General features: G+C 42.9%; 1 long non-coding RNA gene across 1 annotated transcript; it reads right to left on the bottom strand.

Annotated features, from left to right (window-relative positions):
• Nucleotides 1-2,281: 2,281 nt before the first annotated feature.
• On the bottom strand, nucleotides 2,282-7,703 carry LOC149997322 (uncharacterized). The gene is made up of 3 exons (XR_016514123.1): nucleotides 7,598-7,703; nucleotides 5,528-5,649; nucleotides 2,282-2,423 (listed from the first exon to the last, which is right to left on the bottom strand). It is a non-coding gene; the product is annotated as an uncharacterized LOC149997322 (long non-coding RNA).
• Between the last annotated feature and the right edge of the window lie 43 nt (nucleotides 7,704-7,746).

Genomic DNA, 7,746 nt, shown 5'->3' with positions numbered 1-7,746 from the left:
AATAACTTTTTAAAAGATGAATGGATAAAGAAATGGTGCATATATACAATGGAATATGATTCAGCCACAGAAAAGAATGAAATCTTGCTGTCTGCAACAACTTGGCTGGAGCAAGAGGTTATTGTGCTGAGTGAAATAAGTCATGGAGAGGAAGACAAAGACCAGATGATCTCACTTATATGTGAGCTCTGAAAAATCAAAGTAAACAAGCAGATCAGAAAAAGACTCATAGATACAGAGAACATTTTGACAGTTGCCAGATGAAAGAAGGGTTGGGGGGACGAGTGAAAAAGGTGAACGAAGTAAAAAGTACAATGTGGCAGTTACAGAATAGTCATGGGACGTAAAGAACAGCACAGGGAACACAGTCAATAATATTGTAATGACTCTGTGTCCTGTCAGATGGGTGCTTGGCTTTATCAGGACGATCACTCTGCAAATTATATAAATGTCTAATTACCATGTTGCATACCTGAAACTAATAAAATACTGTATTTCAATTGTCGTTAAAGTATTTTAAAAAACTAAAGGGATGGAGAAATACATACCATGCTAATGCTAATCAAAGAAAATTGGAGTGGCTATATTTTAGATAAAACAGACTTTAGAAAAAGGAAAATCATCAGGGTAAAGGTATTACATAATATTAACAGTGTGAGATTCTCTGATACCATATTTTTAATGTGTATATTCTTGAGAAGAGAACATCAAAATACTGAGGCAAAAACAGAACTAAAAGTAAGAAAGAAAGAAAGAAAGAAAGAAAGAAAGAAAGAAAGAAAGAAAGAAAGAAAGAAAGAAAGAAAGAAAAGAAAGAAAGGAAGGAAGGAAGGAAGAATGAAAGAAAGAAAAAGAATACAAAGTTAACTCGCTGCATGGGCTTTTTTCTTGGTTTTCTTTGGACAACCAGAATCATCAAACAGATGGTCCGTTTTTAAGGAAGCACAGGCTGGGAGTTGGGAGAGGAACAGCAAATGCTAAATGAGTCGCACTATGGCAGAGAGGTCAGCTCCCCTCTTTCTCTTGGGGTGAGTGGCCCAGAGTTCAGGTCTCAGGCAAAGCTGCTGTTGCACCTGCTTCTCCTTGTAGTATCCTAGATCAGAGCCTGACTCAAAGGCCTCACGGGTTCAGGCTAGGATGGGACTCCACTACCACCCTCTTACTAAGATGCTTCCTGATCAAGAAGAAACATGTGTCTCCGACAGGTATGACCCAACCCTTGGAAGGCAAGCAGTAAAGGCTGGTACAACCCAGGCAGCGTCCATCTGGAGGGTCCCTACCAGGGCCCATTCTCACAGCGGACCCTTGGGCTCTCTCTCTGTCATCTTGAGGTTATAAATCCCGGTGTTGGTTTCCAACTCTTCATCCCGTCCAAGGATAGAAAACTTTATAGCTTGCCAGTCCTGTCACATAAATACGTGAAATCACAGGAATAGACAGAAACAATGCAGAGTTTTCCAGTTCAGCCATTTCCTAACATCAGTGTTGCGATCTTTAGTCTGAGCCCACGTCACCAGTTTTTCACATTATACTCTGAGGGCACACGCTGGGGAAAGGTGAGTCACTTCCACAGGAAACCTGGAGCACAGGGGCAAGCTGTGCTGGGCACCCTTTGCTTTTACGACAAGAAATGAACACATGACAGCAGAAGAAAAGGTAAAGGAAAGGACAGTAGCATAAAAGAAGCACTTCTTCTTCTGGTCGGTATCCTCACGGGGCAAAGATGGCAGGATCAACAGATGATTTCAGAAGGGCAATTGCAGCTTCTGTAAGCACCTGCAGGTCGGAGCCTATTGTGAACAGAAAACAAAAATGAGGGCTGAGGGACAATGATGAGAGTCCACGCCTTCCTGCCAGTCTCCCCTAAACCTCCCTGCTCATCTCCCGAGTCCTGCTTTTCTCTCGTTGCAGTAGCCCTGGCTTCAGGTTGCCCAATTCCCTTCACTCCTCTCTGGCCCAGAAGTAGCCAGCAGCAGTGAGATGATGAACTCTCAGGAGTACTGACCCAGTGAAGAGGGTCAGCGCCACTCCACGTCCTTCCCACTGTTCACACTGCCCACCTGCATCCCCTTCCCACTTCACATACCTCCCCACCGCCCCCAATTTCACACGCACCCTCATCCTGCCGAGGAGAGCGCTAGCTGGGAGACCAGATCAGGCCTGGGCCAGGATGGTTGGGGAGAGGACAACAGCGTTTCTCTCCTGACCACCCTCTCCCAGGCCTGGAGGCTCCATGTCTGGGAAGACGCCCAGCTCCCTAAGGAGGGAAGATGGGGTCTGAGGGTTGCGCTCCTACCTGCATGGACGTGAATCCAGGCCACAGCTTTCCTTTCCAGAAGCTCCCACTCACATTTCTGGTCCTTATAGTTGTCATGCAGCCAGAGCACTGCCAGGACTGTGGCCCAGACTGAGGAATCCACACTCTGCAACACACAGACTCCCATGAAGCCTCCGCTCCCTCCTCACTCACCATGCCCCCAGACTGCTACTAAATGAGATTACCTGCCCTCCCTAACTCATTGACGACTCGCAAGGCACAATGCCAGGCCCTAAACCTCAGGGCAAGAGTCCATTGAGTCTTAGGATAGAAAGGTCTTACATTTTAAAGCCAGTGTAACCACCAGGGCAGTGCTTGAAACCCCTAAATGCCCCTAACAAGAATTAGCCAGCTGTGATAAAGGAGGCACAGCAGCCCCGACCCGGTGGCTCAACTGGTTGGAGTGTCAGGCCCTACACCGAAGGCTGCGGGTTTGATGCTCCGTCAGGACATGGATGGGAGGCAACCGATCGATGTTTCCCTCTTTCTCTCCCCTATTCCTTCTCTCTCTCTTCCCCTGCGCCACCCCACAGTGTCCTCTCTCTCTAAAATCGATAAATATATCTGCAGGTGAAGATTTAAAAAACAAAAAGAAACACATGCACTGTTGCTTTATATTTTCTAAAGCATTTTCATGGTTTTTTTGAATCCTCACCAAAACAAAAACAAAGAAATGAAGACTCATCAATAACCACATTTTCTTTTTTTTTAAGAGAGAAAACGAATTCATACAGAAGTGAAATGATGTGCCCAAAGTTAGCCTTCTAGCCCACGATGGAGCTGGGACTGAAGACCCAATATTCCAGTTTACGTCACATGGCTCGTAGAGCCCAATAGAAAGTCTCATGCATAGAACCAAAAACAGGTTCCCATGAGTTTTCACCCACGACCCCCAATTCCAGTTTTTAGAGACACCAGATCCTCTTTTATCATGACCTTTGAAATCTGGAAACAGCTACGACATCCTCTGATAGTCTTGTTTCACATCAAAACCCTCAGTCCCTTTCGTTCGCTCTTAGGAGGACTTCCGTCAGGGCAGTAAGAATCCCTGTGCTTGTTCTCTGAGTCTAGAAACACACACTATGATTTCAACACCAAAAAAATAAAATAAAAAATGGACAAAGGACCTGAATAGACACTTTGCCAAAGAGGACATACAGGTGGCCAACAGACATATGAAAAGATGGTCAACATCACTCCTCATCAGAGAAATGTACAGTAAAACCACAGTTAAAAAAAAATCATCCCACACCTGTCAAAATGTCTATCATCAATAAGTCAAAAAACAGAAAGTGTTGGCAAGAACGTAGAGAACGGGGAACCCCTTTGCACTGTTAGTGGGAACGCAGACTGGTGTAGCCACTGTGGAAAACAGTATGGCATTTCCTCAAAAAATTAAAAATGGATTTGTCTTTCAACCCAGTGATCCCACCTCTGGCAATACAACCAAAGGACCCCAAAACACTAATTCAAAAGAACATAAGCACCCCTATGTTCATTGCAGCATCATTTACAATCACCAAGATAGGGAAGCAGCCCACGTGTCCATCAGTAGATGAATGAATAAAACAACTGTGGGACATTTATATCATGGAATACTACTCAGCTGTGAAGAAGGAGACAATTTTACTTTCTGCAACCATATAGATATACCTGGAGAACATTATGCTAACTGAAATAAGCTGGTCAGAGAAAGCCAAATACCATATGAGTTCACGTATATGTAGAATCTAATGAACAAACTGAACTAACAAGAAAATGGAGACAGACTCATAGATGCAGAGCAGGCTGACAGCTAGGGGTCAGAGGAAGATTAGGGGTGGAAGGATTGAGCAAAAAGGACTCAGGGACACGGACAATATAAGGGGGCTAAGTGGTAATGGAAAAAATACAATAAAGATTAAATCAAAATGAACAAATAAGAGTATTTTTCAATAGAAATATTGTGCTAGATGCACATATAATTTTAAGTATTCTAAAAGCCACATGTGAAAATATAAAGATAAAAAGGTATAATTATTTTATTAATAATATATTTTATTTAACTTAATATATTTAAAGTATTTTCACTGAATTTTTTTAGAGAAGGAGGAAGGGAGGGAAGGATGGAGACAGACAGAGAGACAGAATGACAGACATCGATTTGTTAATCCAGGTACTTATGCATTCATTGTTAGATTCTTGTATGTGGCTTAACCTGCAACCTTGGTATATAGGGATGACAATAACCCACTGAGCTACCCAGGCAGGATTTAAAATATCATTTAACCTATAATCAATATAAAAATAATTATTGATGAAATATTTTACATTCTTTTTATATTAAGTATTTAAAATGAGAATATATTTCACAACTATGGCACACCTCAATTCAATTAAAATTTTAGTTCCTCATTTCCATTAACCATATTAATTGCTTAATAGCCACATCTGACTAGTGAGTAGATGCTGTACTGGATGTTGTAGCTACAGGATATTTAAAGTTTTTTAATTAACTTCCACATTTTGTAAATTAAAAATGACACTTGTCCTTTTCATGCTTTTGGTTTTTGTCATATTCAACAATGTCTCAGTCAGGAGATTTAGTGAGTTACCTTGAAATTTTGGAACATAATTTGTTCTCATCAGACTTGAACACGTTTGAAATAATTAGGTCATCCCTATTAATACTTCACCTTCCCAAACTTCAGTAAAATTTTGCTAATCTCTAAAACACTTCCTTTAGTAAGAAGAGGAGCAATAATGGCAGGTTCTGAAGAAAGACAGTCCTAGAGTTGAACCCAACTCTCCCACTAACTGGTAAGGTAACTCAGACACATTATTATACTTCTCTGGGCCTCGGTTTCTTCATCTACAAACAGTAATATGAATAGGATTTATTTTCCTTAATTGTTGTGATGAATAAGTAAGGTCACGAATGTTCAGTGCTTAGCATGATGTTCGGCACGGAGTACTTCCTCAATGAACAGCTGTTATAACTAAGATGCTTGGCAGGGACCATCAACTCTTACTAGATAGACAATTAGTTCCTTGTTCTTTCTGCTCTAACCTACCCAGAAAAAACCTTCAGCCTCCTCTTATTGGGAACTTATTTACTCTATGGCCTCCTATACTTGCCTTCCTCAGGTGAGTCATGATTCACCCCAATTCTCTTTATGGACTCCAACCACTCCAAAATATACAGACTCCTTTTTCATCTCTGAATCTTACCTTGACAGGAAGTGCAGCCAGTATATCCTTCAAACTCACACCTAGGATCGTGGCCAGACCTTCATTCAGATCCCAGGAACCATCAGCCTTTTGGAGGGAAATCAGCTGTACAAGATTATTATCTTCAAAGACATGGGGGAGAAAAAAAGAAAGAGGATGAGAAATTAAGAAGCTTCTGGCCCCTGGGCATACCTGAGAGAGAGAGAGAGAGAGAGAGAGAGAGAGAGCTCTGAATTCAGGGACAGGCTACAGAGCATGCAGAGCAAAGCAGATCCTACCAAAAGCCCATGTCAGTTCTTCCCCGGGAGACAGGCATCCTCTCTGCGACGGGGTAGGACTGTCCCAGGGATGTACCACACTTCAACACTCAGCAACAAGAGAAAGATATGGGAACTAAAGACCCCACATGATGGTGGTGTTTAAAGTCTTATCCAGTCTTGTTTAAATGACCCTTAAAATGTTAGGCATGCTAAAAAAGAATTCTAGACCAACATAGCTTGAATTTTAATTATCAAAACTTTCAAAAGAAAGCAGATATAAGGAAGCAGTTGTCACCCATCTCAAAGAGTAGTCAAGTGCCTAATCCTGGTGGTATGAAAATTGTTTAAAGACCACAGAATTTTTTGCCCTGGCTGGTGTGGCTCAGTGGATTAAGTGCTGCCTGGTAAACCGAAAGGTTGAAGCTTCGATTCCCAATCAGAGCACATGCCTGGGTTGTGGGTCAGGTCCCAAGTTATGGGTCTGCAAGAGGTAACCAATCGATGTATCTCTTGCACATTGATGTTTCTCTCTCTCTTTTTCTCCCTCTCTTCCCCTCTCTCAAAAAATAAATAAATAAAATCTTTAAAAAAAAAAAAAAAGACCACAGAATTCTCATAGAAAGTATCTCACATCTGGCTATCTATCATATGGGAGGATGCACTTACAGTAACTTGAATCTTAGTAGGCAAGAACAACAGATCTACTCTAATGGGAAAACAGATCTAAAGCTCTGAATTTCAAAAGTCTGAGTTTGAATCTCAGCTCTGCTAACACTCAAAATCTCACAGTTATTTAACCGACAGGAATCTCAGCCTCCTCTGTAAACAGGAGACAATGATGCCTGATGCATGAGAAAAGGGGAAAGTACCTGGAAGGCCCATAAGCGGCTCCCTATAAACAGTAGTTGCCAACTAATTCACAAAAACCAGCAGGACTCCCCCGGGGAATTTTTATTTCTATTTTAATAAGAGGGTCCATAAGAGAGAAAGCTAGGACACCCCAGGAAGTCAGCACACTGAGAGCCTACTCTGGGGGTAACACAAGGGCTCATGACAGCCCTAGGAGGTGAATGGGAGAGCAGCTGAGGAAACCAAGACTCTAAAAAGGGAATTAATTTTTCTAAAGCCCCAGAGGAACTGCGAGTACATAGATTTGAATCCACCTTAGACCTTGAAGCCCTCTCTTTATCAGAAGCGTAAGAAGAATAAGCAGAGAGTAAGTGGCAAAGGTGTTTAAAGAGTTAAACAATTGCACTCCATAAACCCTGGCTCCACAATTGGAGAGACTAGCAGGAGTTGCCTTTAAGCCTATTTAAGTTAGTGGTGAAACGCACTTTGACTCAATGTGTCAGGTACAGGAAAAACCCGGCTGCTTGGAACACAAGGCAATGAAATGACTAAGGAACACCTTCTGGTGACAGGAAGTCATCAGAGAGCATTAGAAAAATCTGTCTTCAAGCCTAACTTGTAAAAGAATGGCTAATGCAGCTGGGCCCCCAAGTGGGGTGGCAGCCAATTCTGGGAGAGGAGGGCCCCAGCTGGTGGGCAAGGCATGCGGGCTGAGGCGGCAAAGGTTAGTGTGACTAAGGCTCATCTCAAAGAGCACCGGGGCGGGTTTCACTGTCCTGTCGGGGAGACCGCGGACGCTGGGCTGACCCTGGCAAATACAGGGCCTGGACAAGTTTTACCCTCTGCTGACGCTTCTCAAACAGACTGCCTCAGGAGGAGAGAGAGCCACAGAACAGCAGAGCGCCGAAGATTAGTTCTACACTTCCCATGGATCAGAAAAGAGAATGGAGGCCCATCTCACCGGTGTGGTGACTTTCCAAGTCGGTTCCCTCGGTGGGAGAATAAGCTTCATCGTCCATAGGAGAGTCCAGCAAAGAGCCTGGTTTGAAACATATGAATCTCTTGTTTAGTCCACCACCAGGAGCTCGGTGTGTGCTTGGTCCTTGTGTG

The sequence above is a fragment of the Furipterus horrens genome, unplaced genomic scaffold (assembly GCF_987537825.1).
Source record: "Furipterus horrens unplaced genomic scaffold, mFurHor1.1.pri manual_scaffold_11, whole genome shotgun sequence".
Classification (NCBI taxonomy): Eukaryota; Metazoa; Chordata; class Mammalia; order Chiroptera; family Furipteridae; genus Furipterus; species Furipterus horrens.
The sequence above is the reverse complement of the archived record's forward strand: the minus strand, read 5'-3'. Positions and strand labels throughout refer to the sequence as shown.